We start from the raw sequence: 14,480 nt of genomic DNA, 5'->3' as shown, positions 1-14,480 counted from the left end.
TTAAACTTAGAAAAGCCATTCAGGCATTTAAGAACGTCTAATCCGCTTGGCTATACATCACAGTTGTTTTTAGTAGCAACTGTTGCGTTACTACCCTTGAGAAACTTAGAAAGTATACTATAGCGGATATGTACTTCCTCTGGTATTCGGCTGGCCGTTTCACCATAAATTGAAAAAAATGAGATTTGATTATTTACGAGTATTCAAGTCATTCTAACCTTAAAATGTTTCTAGCAGGACTTTGAAGTACACATTGAGCTGATAAATGGTAAAGGAATATCAGCAGAAACGAGATTACTCATGATAAATGCAGGCCCGTGCATTCCAAGGAAGTTAAGGAAGGACGTATACGAACCGTCGCTCTTTTCATGGGTGCTGGCTGCTGGAGTAAATAGTATATCATGAATCATGAAGAGAAAATCGGAAAAAGGAGCCCATATTTGTTTAGAAATTGCCAGTAGCTCCCCTCCCCACTCCTCACCATTCCCTCCGACACCACAGTTCTTTAAATAATTGAAGATTTATGCTCCGTTTTAAGAACAGCTAGTTTTTCAGACATCGCATTGTTTTTGACGTCGTGTATGCTGAATTATGTGTCGCGAAATGACGTAATTTTGCACATTCCTCCAGTGGTATACGTGAATAGCATTTTAAATTTATAAATTCTATCAATAATTATATGAAATACTGAAAATCAATTTTTTTTACTTCTGAGAGCCGTTAAATAGGCAACCTCCAACTGGAATTGGGTGGCCGGTTGAATATTTTAGCCGTTTGGTGCTGTGTATGCGAAGCGCAAGTGTAGAAGCAAGAATTTATCTACAAGACTACTCTCCAATTTACACTGAAGTGCCTAGTGAAGGGTTTATCGAACCATCTTCAGACTATTTCTCTTCCGTTACAATCCCGAACACCGCGTGGGAAAAACAAACTCATACTATTTCCGTGCGAGCTTCGTTCTCTCTCACTTTATTGCGATGATCGTTTCTCCCTACGTAGGTAAGCGTCAACAAAACATTTTCGTATTCGGAGGAAAAAGTTGGTGTTTGAAATTTCGGAAAAAAATCTCGTCAACGTAAAACGTCTTCTTTGTTGTCGTGATAAACACTCCAACTCGTGTTAATATCCATGACACTCTCTACCCTATTTCGTGAAAATACAAAACGAGCTGCTCTTTCTTTCAACTTTTTCGATGATCTTATCTCATAAGGATTCCATACCGTGCAACAATACTCCTGAAGAAGACAGACTGTTTTTGTATATGTATGCAACTGTATATGTATGGTGAAGCTGTTTAGTACACCTGTCGCATTTCTAACAAGGGGAGGCCGCCAATTGTGAAATTCGGATTCGATTCATATTGCGCATAATAAAAGCTCATGGCCAGAGGTGTAAGGTGGCAAAGCACCAAGATGCACTTCTCAACCGTTGTCGAGAAAATCGACAGTTAAAAGAAACCGTTGTGGTGAAATACCCACTACGATTAATAATTTTCTACAGCGTCGTGGTGCAGCGGTAAGCGCTCGGGTTCGTAATCCGAAGGTCGCCGGATCGAATCTCGCACCATGCAACGTTTTTTTAGTATTTGTTTTTTGTAATTCAAATGTATATATATATATATATATATATATATATATATATATATATATATATATATATATATATATAGTTCCCCGCAATCAGTTGCAACAATTATGCATATAATAAGTTGTTGAAAGTCGTTTGTCGTGGAAAAACTGGCGACTTCAAACATCATTATGTTTTCCGCAAACAAAGTTGTATTCCACAAATGTTATTAATTGTCTTCATAATGTTAACCACGTACAGTTAACGGAAGACGTTGAAACGATATTCCGAAACGAATACGTACAGCGTAAGTCAAACGTTCGAATTAGAATAGAGCCCCCACGAACACAAATTCGCTGTGGCAGGTATGAAATATAAACTACGTTACTCGCTCGTTACACTTGAAGGACAGATGTTGAATGGGCCGAAACGAGCCGCCGCATAACAACGTAGTTGCCTGCTAACTTCGAAAGAAGGTAGATGCGGTCCCTAGCGCAACTTATAACATCGTCGAAAATCAGTGCGGACGGGAGAGCTTTGGTACACCCTGTTAAACAAACGGAAAAATGGAGGCGGTACAATTGGAGAGCGATCCGCCTTCACCAACATGCATAAGCAATTCATTAATAGTATATATATATATATATATATATATATATAAATTACAAAAAACTAATAATAAAAAAAAATTGCATTGCGCGAGTTTCGATCCGGCGACCTTCGGATTACTAACCCGAGATCTTACCTCTGCGCCACGACGCTGTAGAAAGCTGTTAATCGTAGAGAGTATTTCACCGCAACGGTTTCTTTTAACTGTCGATTTTCTCGACAATGGCTGAGAAGTGCATCTTGGTGCTTTGCCACATTACACCTCTGGTCATGAGCTTTTATTATGCGCAGTATGAATCGAATCTGAATTTCACAATTGGCGGCCTCCCCTTGTAAGTGTCCCGCCAACAAAACGCAGTTTTTGCTTCACCTTTTCCACAATATTTTTTGTATGGTCGTTCCAGTTTAAATTATTCGTAATTGTAATCATCAGGTATTTAGATGAACTGATAGCCTTTAGATTTGTGCGATTTACCGTGTGACCTAAATTTAAGGGATTCCTTATACTACTCATGTAGACGATCTCACAGGTTTCATTATTTATGGTCAATTCTCTTTTTTCGCAGTCTAGAAGTATCTTGTCAAAATCATTGCGTAATTGGTTTTGATCTTTTCATGATTTCACTATGCAATAAATGACAACCTCATCTGTAAACAATCTGAGAGGGCTGCCCAGACTGTCTCCTAAACAGTTTATATAGATTAAGAACGGAAGAAGGTCTCCGACATTTACTTAGGGAACGCTAGATATCACTTCTGTTTTAGTCGACGACTTTCCGTCAGTTACTACGAACTGTAACCTTTCTAACAGGACATCACGAAGTAAGACGACTGATACTCCATAGACACGCAGTTTGATTAAAAGCTGCTTGTGAAGAACGGTAAAATGCAATTGTTGTGTGACTAGGGCCTCCTGTCGGGCAGACCGTTCACCCGGTGCGAGTCTTTCGTTGACGGAACTTCGGCGACTTGCGTGTTGATGGGGATGAACTGATGATGATTAGGACAACACGACACCCAGTCTCTGAGCGGAGAAAATCTCTGACCCAGCCGGGAATCGAATCCGGGTCCTTATGATTGACATTCTGTCGCGCTGACCACTTTTTTTTTTTTTTTCAAATCTCATTTTTGCTCTATATTGTTCGTTGAATTTGTTCAGGGCGGACGTCCGATGATACCCGTTCAGGTTTTTCGTTGATCAGTTCACTCAGTTTTTTTTGTATTAATGAGGGTAGCTAACCCTCTGACAGAACACTCTGAGCTACCGTGGCGGCACCACTCAGCTACCGGGAGCGGACGTGAAGAACGGTGTCAAATGCTTTCTGGGAATCTGGAAAAATGGAATCAATTTGCGATCCCCTGCCGATAGCACTCATTACTTGGTGAGAATAAAGAGTTTGTTGTGTTTCAATAGAACGATATTTTCTAAATCCAAACTGGCTACTTGTCAACAGAATTTTTTCTTCGAGATAAACAGTATACGTCCAACAATACTACTGTAAATCGACACCAGTGAAACAGGTCTATAATTAATGTAATCTGTGCAACTTTCCAGTCTTTAGGTATAGATATTTCGTTGAGCGAGTGGTTGTATATGTTTGCTACGTATGGAGCTATTATATCAGCGTATTGTGAAAAGGACGTAATTGGTATACAAGTCGACTGCAAGACTTGTCTTTATTATTTGCTTTAAATTGGTTCATTATACCGAGGATATCGACTTCTAAGTTTCTCGTGTTTGCAGTTGTCCTTGATTTGAATTCTGGAATATTTACATCGTCTTCTTTGATGAATGAATTACGGAGCACCATGTTTAGTAACTCAGCTGTAGTTGCGTTATCATCGGTAACGTCAGACGTTAAGTGACAAATAGTTTTCTGTTGAGGGAAAACACAGCTGATGTAATTCTTGTACCTTAGTTAAACCACTTTCAGTTGTATGTGAACTTTTACAGGAACACAACCGGAAGTATTTTATAGTTAAAGTGGTGATAATGTGTAACAGGGGCCTCTATCATCCACAAGATATTGGATACGAGCGAAAATGTTTGTAATTTTCCCCGCTACGTGTATGGTGGCAGTAGTGCTCTCAGTGACAAAAAGGAGCACAATGATTAGAGGTGAGGCGCTTGGAGGGTTACTGTCCGCCGCTTCATAATATGAAGTGAGTTTTCTTAACCATTGCCTTTCAGTGTTGCTAGCTGGGGCTTTTACCTTTTCTTTCTTTCTTATTTTGCCCTTTCATTGCAGGTAAACGCACTTTTAACATGCCAGTTTTTCAACTGATTAATGTGAACTATGACGCTCTGCTTGTTGCGGGTAACATTATTCTGTTTTGACAAGTTTGAGTCTCACCCCTTCCCGTACCAGGGCTTAAGTGTTTTTACTGATGCGTATGTTATATTGCTTGTCATAGAGCATGTATTATTGGAATGAGCATATTTTGTCATAATGTTGATTGTACGTTTATTATCTTGTGGATGTACAACTGACGATGTGATGTGAAGTCACAGAACCAGCCATATTCCTGTAAACGTTCACATGCAGCTGAAAGCGGTTTACTTCAGAAACGTGGACGTTAAGAGGTCTACACCGCCATCTGCTTCTCTCCCTGTCTCTGTATCTGATGCTTGAAGTCTTCTGATCACAAGGAAGGAGATTCCTTAGAAGTTACAGGATGCCAATCGGACAAAAACACACACAGTATCATCATCAACTTCACTTCACTTGTGTATGTAACTATCAGTTTCTATGTTAGACGTTTCAGAACAAGTCTTTGTGAACAATGTTGATTAGTACGGGGGAGATTGGCTTTTCTTGTTTCGTTACGACTCGCTGTCTGCATCCGTTGCTACGTCAATTATTTTCGTTTGAGTGAACCTAATGCTACCCTTATTGTCGATAAATTTCCGCGGCGCCAACAGTAGACTGAACTTTTAATTATGCAGTTCATACCATATATACCCCCCGTGGAGTTGAATTTTGAATGGTGTATAAGGTACATAATGAAAGTTCCCTCCAAATTTCATGTTTCTAGGAGCAATGAATTAGACTGAAGTAGCATAGCAGAGCCGGTCCCACTCCTTATGCAAACAAACCAGTCACTTGGCCTACCACCTTTATGCAAAAATTGATCACTTGTTATGTTTACTTAAATAAACTACATATGTACGCTCTTATGTTTATGCAAGTCTAATTTTTGACCAAATGCTTCGAGACTAATCTTAATTACCATAATTTCTTACCTACAAAATGGCGGCCTCCTCTCCCCTATTCCTCTAGCCCGAAGAGGGGAGATGTGCTATTGTTGCAGGTTCCCTCCCCCCTCTCCCCACCACCAACACTCTTAGCGGTATGGGTATCCCTATCATAAAATGGACTCTTCCTCCATGCAGTGTACGAGGGCTGGTCAACAAAGACTGAGAATGATGTTTTCCTGTAGCTTCCATGATAGTTTCCTATTTGTGCCACGATAATTTGAAAAGAGCGGGTTTTTGTGTATAATGTCCATAGGCAGCAGCAATCTCGTATCAGTAGGTTGGCAGTAATGTTTTATTTTTGTAGGCGCTCTTTGCATTTCGCATACCAAACAATGGAGGTGATGCAAAAGGAAGAGTACGGTGCAATAAAATTCTGTGTAGTTTAAATGATACAACGAATGAAACTTCCAAAAAGTTGCAGCAAGTGTATAGTGAAGATGCATTATCTAGTGCAACAGTGTTTGGGTGGTTCAAGGACTTCAAAGACTTGCCTGTGTTAAGCATGTTGGGCCTGGTGTTTCGACTTCTGCTGTGACTGAAATTAACATCAACACAACTGTTTGGATTGTCCGTGAGGCTCGGAGGATAACATTACGTAATCTCTGTGAAATGCTGAGAATTCATATGGCAATGTTATTATGATTATGCATGATCCTCTCCATATGACCCGTGTTTTTGCCTGTCGGAAGCGACGTCTATTGACTCCCGAACAAAATGGTGCGCGAATGGAGACATTCAGTGAGTTGCTGCGTCTCTTTGTGATAAGGGTAACGTGTTTCTGGATTCGATTATCACCAGTGACGAGTCGTGGCTACATTATTATGATCCGGAAGGAAAATGAGCGATCACAGTGTGGAAATCGCCAGGTTCTCGAACACCAAAAAAAGGCAAAAGTTCTTTCATCTGCGGAGAAAATAATGGTGATCACATTTTTTTAACTGTCATAGAATGATTTGCCAGTATGCAGTTCACACTGCTGTTACAGCAGCATACTGTACATCAGTATTGGCTACATTAAACAAGCACATTGTAAGGAAACGGCCAGAAGTTTCTCGGAATGTATGCCTACTTCCTCGTGACAATGCACGGCCTCACGTTGCAAATAAAGTCATTTTGTTTCTGGCCAATTCAACACCACCTGTGTACCGTATCCGCCTTCTAGCCCCGATCTTGCAACTTACGACTTTTTTGTTCCCATAAGTAAAGGCAGATTTGCGGGGCATTTGATTTAAGAACTCTGAAGCAATGCTCAGGAAAAGTGAGGCGGTTTCAAGGACCTGAGAAAGAGTGACCTACACCATGTGTTCGAGGGCTGGCACAGACGCTACAAAAAGTACATTCAAGTAGTGGGAGGGGGGGGGGTGGTACTTTGAAAAAGATCATGAAACACTGAAATGGAGCTATAAATATATGTGAAAAAACACGTCTCAGCAGTTGTTGATCAGTCCTCGTAAGTCGGTCGATCACCATCACCAACGGCCAACAGGGATCAGTCACCTCCTCCAGAGAGAGTGAAAAGAAGAACAAGACTTTCACATTCGAATGTATGTATTATTCATCATTCCATGTTCCTCACTGCTCATTATATGTGTTACATTGGTTATTATTTACCTTACAGTGCGCAACGAACCACTGATGATGCAGTGGCTCATTATTCTCGTATGTGCAGCAGCACGTTGGCGAATACAGGGTGCGGCGCTTACATCCGGACAAGTGAAACTTCTTTTTTAAAAACAAATTTATTAAAACAAAATTCAAATGAAAATGAAAATCCTTTTACATATAACTAGTGATATCTATCAAGAGTAACCCCTTTCAGCTGCAGTGACCGCCTCCAATCTTGTCCAGAAGCGATCGCACTCACTCTGTAAAGCTGCGCTGCCCATATTCGCGAATGCTGCTTCGATAGCGATGCGTAGAGATGCGAAATTAGGGTGCTTCGTCTTACTGGTAACTCTTTCGACTACGCTCCAAATTTAGTAGTCGAGGGGCTTCAAACCCGGGCTATTCGGGGGCCGGAATTCCTTAGACCAGAACATGTCAACGTTATCCGAAAGCCAGTTTTGGACGAAATGGCTCGTATCTCCCCTGCCATCCGACGCATTGTTCTCTCTGACATTCAATATTGACGTTAATTTCAACCATGATTGCCCCGGGTCCTCCGAAATCAGCGCCTTAGCATTTTCGATGACTGCCGCAGTTCGTGACACGCATTTCCTCGGATGAGTTTTCCTTGCCGGATTAGCAGAAGCCGGCCTTTGTGGCCGAAAGGTTCTAGGCGCTTCAGACCGGAACCGCGCTGCTGCTACGGTCGCAGGTTCGAATCCAGGCTCGGACATGGATGTGAGTGATGTCCTTAGTTTGGTTTAAGTAGTTCTAAGTCTAGGGAACTGATGACTTCGGATATTAAGTTTTTTTTTTTTTGATTAGCGGAACCTTCCCCAGACTTCTCCGAAGCATTATACTTGGCCACAATATCGTAAACAACTGATATCGGGTACCCGACGAATCTGTTTCAGTCGGCGAACGCCCAGAGCGATGACTTTCGATAATCGATGCTCTTCGGTTGTATTCCGCAGTTGTCCGCAACATATCCGCGATTATGAGGTTATGACTGTTTATTAGATGCGTATGGCTTCCAAGGACGCCAATCGTGACCTCTGGCAGAAGTACGATATGGTGGGAAATTCAAATTGTAATTTGCCCTGATTTTATGGGCCGCACCCTGTACATAGGAGCAGCAGGATGTAAGAGAGACCTTTTTCTCGGATTTCGAGTTCCCCGCCATCACCATCGCCAACACGCTCACTGAGGCGAGTGGGAGTAAACGTGTGGTGGTGGGCACGTCCTCCAATGAATAGTTCAGCGTAGTGGTGAGAAGAGGAATGGGTAGCTTTGAGAGATGCAATAGTGAAGGCAGCAGCGGATGAAGTAGGTAAAAAGATGAGGGCTGGTAGAAATCCTTGGGTAACAGAAGAGATATTGAATTTAATTCATGTTGTTGTTGTTGTGGTCTTCAGTCCTGAGCTCTCCAAGCTACTCTATCCTGTGCAAGCTTCTTCATCTCCCAGTACCTACTGCAACGTACATACTTCTGAATCTGTGTAGTGTATTCATCTCTTGGTCTCCCTCTACGATTTTTACCCTCCACGCTGCCCTCCAATACTAAATTGGTGATCCCTTGAAGCCTCAGAACATATCCTACCAACCGATCCCTTCTTCTACTGAAGTTGTGCCACAAACTTCTCTTCCCCCCAATCCTATTCGATACCTCCTCATTAGTTATGTGATCTACCCATCTAATCTTCAGCATTCTTCTGTAGCACCATAGTTCGAAAGCTTCTATTCTCTTCCTGTCTAAACTATTTATCGTCCATGTTTCACTTCCATACATGGCTACACTCCATACAAATACTTTCAGAAACGACTTCCTGAGAATTAAGTCTATACTCGATGTTAACAAATTTCTCTTCTTCAGAAACGCTTTCCTTGCCATTGCCAGTCTACATTTTATATCCTCTCTACTTCGACCATCATCAGTTATTTTGCTCCCCAAATAGCAAAACTCCTTTACTACTTTGAGTGTCTCATTTTCTAACCTAATTCCCTCCGCATCAGCCGCTTTAATTTGACTACGTTCCATTATCCTCGTTTTGCTTTTGTTCATCTTATATCCTCCTTTCAAGGCACTATCCATTCCGTTCAACTGCTCCTCCAAGTCCTTTGCTGTCTCTGACAGAATTACAATGTCATCGGCGAACGTCAAAGTTTTTATTTCTTCTCCATGGATTTTAATACCTACTCCGAATTTTTCTTTTGTTTCCTTCACTGCTTGCTCAATATACAGATTGAATAACATCGGGGAGAGGCTACAACCCTGTCTCACTCCCTTCCTAACCACTGCTTCCCTTTCATGTCCCTCGATTCTTATAACTACCATCTGGTTTCTGTACAAATTGTAAATAGCCTTTCGCTCCCTGTATTTTACCCCTACCACCTTCAGAATTTAAAGAGAGTATTCTAGTCAACATTGTCAAAAGCTTTCTCTAAGTCTACAAATGCTAGAAATATAGGTTTGCCTTTCCCTAATCTAGCTTCTAAGATAAGTCGTAGGGTCAGTATTGCCTCACGTGTTCCAATATTTCTACGGAATCCAAGCTGATCTTCCGCGAGGTCGGCTTCTACTAGTTTTTCCATTCGTCTGTCAAGAATTCGCGTTAGCATTCTGCAGCCGTGACTTATTAAACTGATAGTTCGGTAATTTTCACATCTGTCAACACCTGCTTTCTTTGGGATTGGAATTATTATATTCTTCTTGAAGTCTGAGGGTATTTCGCCTGTTTCATACATCTTGCTCACCAGATGGTAGAGTTTTAATTCATGAAAGGAGAAAATATAAAAATGCAGTAAATGAAGCAGACAGAAAGGTCAAAAATGAAATCGCCAGGAAGTGCAAAATGGCTAAGCAGGGATGCTTAGGATGTAGAGGCATACAGGGTGTTACAAAAAGGTACGGCCAAACTTTCAGGTAACATTCCTCACACACAAATAAAGAAAAGATGTTATTTGGACATGTGTCCGGAAACGCATAATTTCCATGTTAGAGCTCATTTTAGTTTCGTCAGTATGTACTGTACTTCCTCGATTCACCGCCAGTTGGCCCAATTGAAGGAAGGTAATATTGATTTCGGTGTTTGTGTTGACATGCGACTCATTGCTCTACAGTACTTGCATCAAGCACATCAGTACGTAGGATCTACAGGTTAGTGTTCATCACGAACGTGGTTTTGCAGTCAGTGCAATGTTTACAAATGCGGAGTTGGCAGATGCCCATTTGATGTATGGATTAGCACGGTGCAATAGCCGTGGCGCGGTACGTTTGTATCGAGACAGATTTCCAGAACTAAGGTGTCCCGACAGGAAGACGTTCGAAGCAATTGATCGGCGTCGTAGGGAGCACGGAACATTTCAGCCTATGACTCGTGACTGGGGAAGACTAGAACGACGAGGATACCTGCAATGGACGAGGCAATTCTTTGTGCAGTTGTCGATAACCCTAATGTCAGCGTCAGAGAAGTTGCTGCTGTACAAGGTAACGTTGACCACGCCACTGTATGGAGAGTGCTACGGGAGAACCAGTTGTTTCCGTACCATGTACAGCGTGTGGAGGCACTATCAGCAGCTGATTGGCCTCCACGGGTACACTTCTGCGAATGGTTCATCCAAGAATGTGTCAATCCTCATTTCAGTGCAAATGTTCTCTTTACGGATGAGGCTTCATTCCAACGTGATCAAATTGTAAATTTTCACAATCAACACGTGTGGGCTGACGTGAATCCGCACGCAATTGTGTAATCACGTCATCAACACAGATTTTCTGTGAACGTTTGGGGGGCCCCACGTTCTTCCACCTACGCTCAATGGAGCACGTTATTATGATTTTATACGGGATACTCTACCTGTGCTGCTAGAACATGTTCCTTTACAAGTACGACACAACATGTGGTTCATGCACGATGGAGCTCCTGCACATTTCAGTCGAAGTGTTCGTACGCTTCTCAACAACAGATTCTGTGACCAATGGATTGGTAGAGACGGACCAATTCCATGGCCTCCACGCTCTCCTGACCTCAACCCTCTTGACTTTCATTTATGGAGGCATTTGAAAGCTCTTGTCTACGCAACCGTGGTACCAAATGTAGAGACTCTTCGTGCTCGTATTGTGGACGGCTGTGATACAATAGGCAATTCTCCAGGGCTGCATCAGCGCATCAGGGATTCCATGCGATGGAGGGTGGATGCATGTATCCTCGCTAACGGAGGACATTTTGAACATTTCCTGTAACAAAGTGTTTGAAGTCACGCTGGTACGTTCTGTTGCTGTGTATTTCCATTCCATGACTAATGTGATTTGAAGAGAAGTAATAAAATGAGCTCTAATATGGAAAGTAAGCGTTTCCGGACACATGTCCACATAACATATTGTCTTTCTTTGTGTGTGAGGAATGTTTCCTGAAAGTTTGGCCGTACCTTTTTGTAACATCCTGTATATCTCTAGGGGTAAGATAGATACTGCCTACCTTTTGAGAAAAGAGAACCACTTCTGTGGATATCAAGAGCTCGGATGAAAAACCAGTTCTAAGCACAGAAGGAAGGTAGAAAGGTGGAAGGAGTACACAGAGGGCCCATAGAAGGGCGATGTACTTGAGGGAAATATTATGGAAATGGAAGAGGACGTGGATGTAGAAGAAATGGGAGGTATGATACTGCGTGAAGAGTTTGACATAGCACTGAAAGACTTAAGTCGAAACACTGCACTGGGAGTAGACAACATTACATTACAACTACTTATAGCCTTGGGAGAGCCAGCCATGCCAAAACTACCATCTGGTCAGCAAGATGTATGGGGCAGGCGGAATACCACCAGACTTCAAGAAGGATATAATAATTCCAATCACAACGAAAGCAAATGTTGACAGGTATGAAAATTAGCGAACTATCAGTTTAATAAGTTCCGGCTGCAAAATACTAATACGAATTCTTTACAGACGAATGGAAAAACTGGCAAAAGCCGACCGCGGGGAAGATCAGTTTAGATTCCGTAGAAATGTTGGAACACATGAGGAAATACTGACCCTACGACTTATCTTACAAGATGGATCATGGAAAGGCAAACCTACGCTTCTAGCATTTTTAGACTTGGAGAAAGCTTTTGACAATGTTGACTGGAATACTCTCTTTCAAGTTCTGAAAGTGGCAGGGGTATAATACAAGGAGCGAAAGGCTATTTACAATTTTTACTGAACCAGACTGCAATTATAAGAGTCGAGGGGCACGAAAGGGAAACACTGGTTGAGAAAAGAGTGAGACAGGACTTTAGTCTATCCCCGATGTTATTCAATCTGTATACTGAGAAGCAGTAAAGGAAACAAAAGAAAAGTTTGCAGTAATAATTAAAATCCATGGAGAAGAAATAAAAACTTTGAGGTTTCCTGATGACATTGTAACTCTGTCAGAGACAGCAAAGAACCTGAAAGAGCAGTTGAACGGAATGGAAAGTGTCTTGAAAGTAGGATATAAGATGAACATCAACAAAAGCAAAACGAGGATAATGGTATGTAGTCGGATTAAATCATATGATGCTGAGGGAATTGCAGTAGGAAATTAGACACTTAAAGTAGTAGATGAGTTTTGCTATTTAGGGAGCTAAATAACTGATGATGGCCGAAGTGGAGAGGATATAAAATGCAGACTGGCAATGGCAAGGAAAGCGTTTATGAAAAATAGAAACTTGTTAATCTCGAGTATAGATTTAAGTGTCAGGAAATCGTTTCTAATCGCTTTGTATGGAAGTGAAACATGGACGATTAACAGTTGAGACAAGAACGGAATAGAAGCTTTCGAAATGTGGTGCTACAGAAGAGTGCTGAAGATTAGATGGGTAGATCACATAACTAATGAGGACGTGCTGAATAGAATTGGGGAGAAGAGGAATTTGTGGCAGAACGACTAGAAGAAGTGATAGGTTGGTAGGACACTTTCTGCAGCAGCAAGGAATCACCAATTTAGTATTGGAGGGAAGCATGGGGGGTAGAAATCGTAGAGGGAGACCAAGAGATGTATACACTAAGCAGATTCAGAAGGATGTAGGTTGCAGTAGTTATTCAGAGATGAAGAAGCCTGCGCAGGATAGAGCAGCATAGAGATCTGCGTCAAACCAGTCTCTGGACTGAAGACCGCCGGCCGGTGTGCCTGAGCGCTTCTAGGCGCTTCAGTCTGGAACCGCTTGACCGCTACGGTCGCAGGTTCGAATCCTGCCTTGGGCATGGATGTGTGTGATGTCCTTAGGTTAGTTAGGTTTAATTAGTTCTAAGTTCTAGGCGACTGATGACCTCAGAAGTTAAGTCGCATAGTGCTCAGAGCCATTTGAACCATTTTTTGTTGTGTCAAAAGTATATCAGGCAGGCGAAATATCCTCATAGAAGAATATAATAATTCCAGTTCCAAAGAAAGCAGGTACTGACGGATGTGAATATTACTGAATTATCAAGTAGATAATTCATTCTTGAAAGTTACTAACATGAATTCGTTACAGAAAAATGGAAAAACTGGTAGAAGTGGACCTTAGGGAAGATCAGTTTGGACTCTGGAGAAATATAGGAACATGCAAGGCAATAGTGACCATACTACTTCTGTTAGAAGATAGGTTAAGGAAAGGCAAACCTACATTTGTAGTGCTTCTAGATTTAGAGAAAGTTTTTGACAATGTTGACTAGAATACTCCCTGTGTTGGCATAAGCTGTCGCCAGCACAACTGTCGACAAAGAGGTTGCAAGAAGATGGATAATAGGCGCTGAATCAAGTGCGCCTATCAGAAGAGAGGCCATAGACAGACTCACAAGGAACGCGCCGCCAACGCCCTCTTGACCACCAGTGTTTAGATCGCTGCCGTGGACCAGAGGGCCCAGTCAGTCACAGTTTCAGCCAGTAATTCGCAGTTGCAGGCTCAGTCAGTGTCACAGTCTCTAGCTCAGTGTCAGCCAGTACCTAGTGACCAGAGTAGTGTGTATAGTACTTCAACAGCAGTGAGGCTAATGTGGACTATTAGGACGAGTTTGTACCGTAAAACATGGACTAGTTTAAAGATAAGTAACTTCTTTTTCTTGTTAATAAAGAATCCTGTTAATGGTTCAGATGGTTCAAATGGCTCTGAGCACTATGGGACTTAACTTCTGAGGTCATCAGTCCCCTAGAACTTAGAACTACTTAAACCTAACTAACCTAAGGACATCACACACACCCATGCCCGAGGCAGGATTCGAACCTGCGACCGTAGCGGTCACGCGGTTCCAAACTGAAGCGCTTAGAACCGCACGGCCACACCGGCCGGCTAATCCTGTTAATGCATGTGTGCAGTTGTGTTGTAGTAAAGGAGACCAGCCACCAAACAACATCCTCTCTCCAGCTTCCCCTGGCACAAGACTCTACATTGCCAACGACGACACAAAACTCCCATTGGAATCCTGAAGGTAGCAGGGGTAAAATA

This window comes from Schistocerca americana, chromosome 8, assembly GCF_021461395.2.
Source record: "Schistocerca americana isolate TAMUIC-IGC-003095 chromosome 8, iqSchAmer2.1, whole genome shotgun sequence".
Classification (NCBI taxonomy): domain Eukaryota; kingdom Metazoa; phylum Arthropoda; class Insecta; order Orthoptera; family Acrididae; genus Schistocerca; species Schistocerca americana.
Note: the sequence above shows the minus strand (reverse complement) of the source record.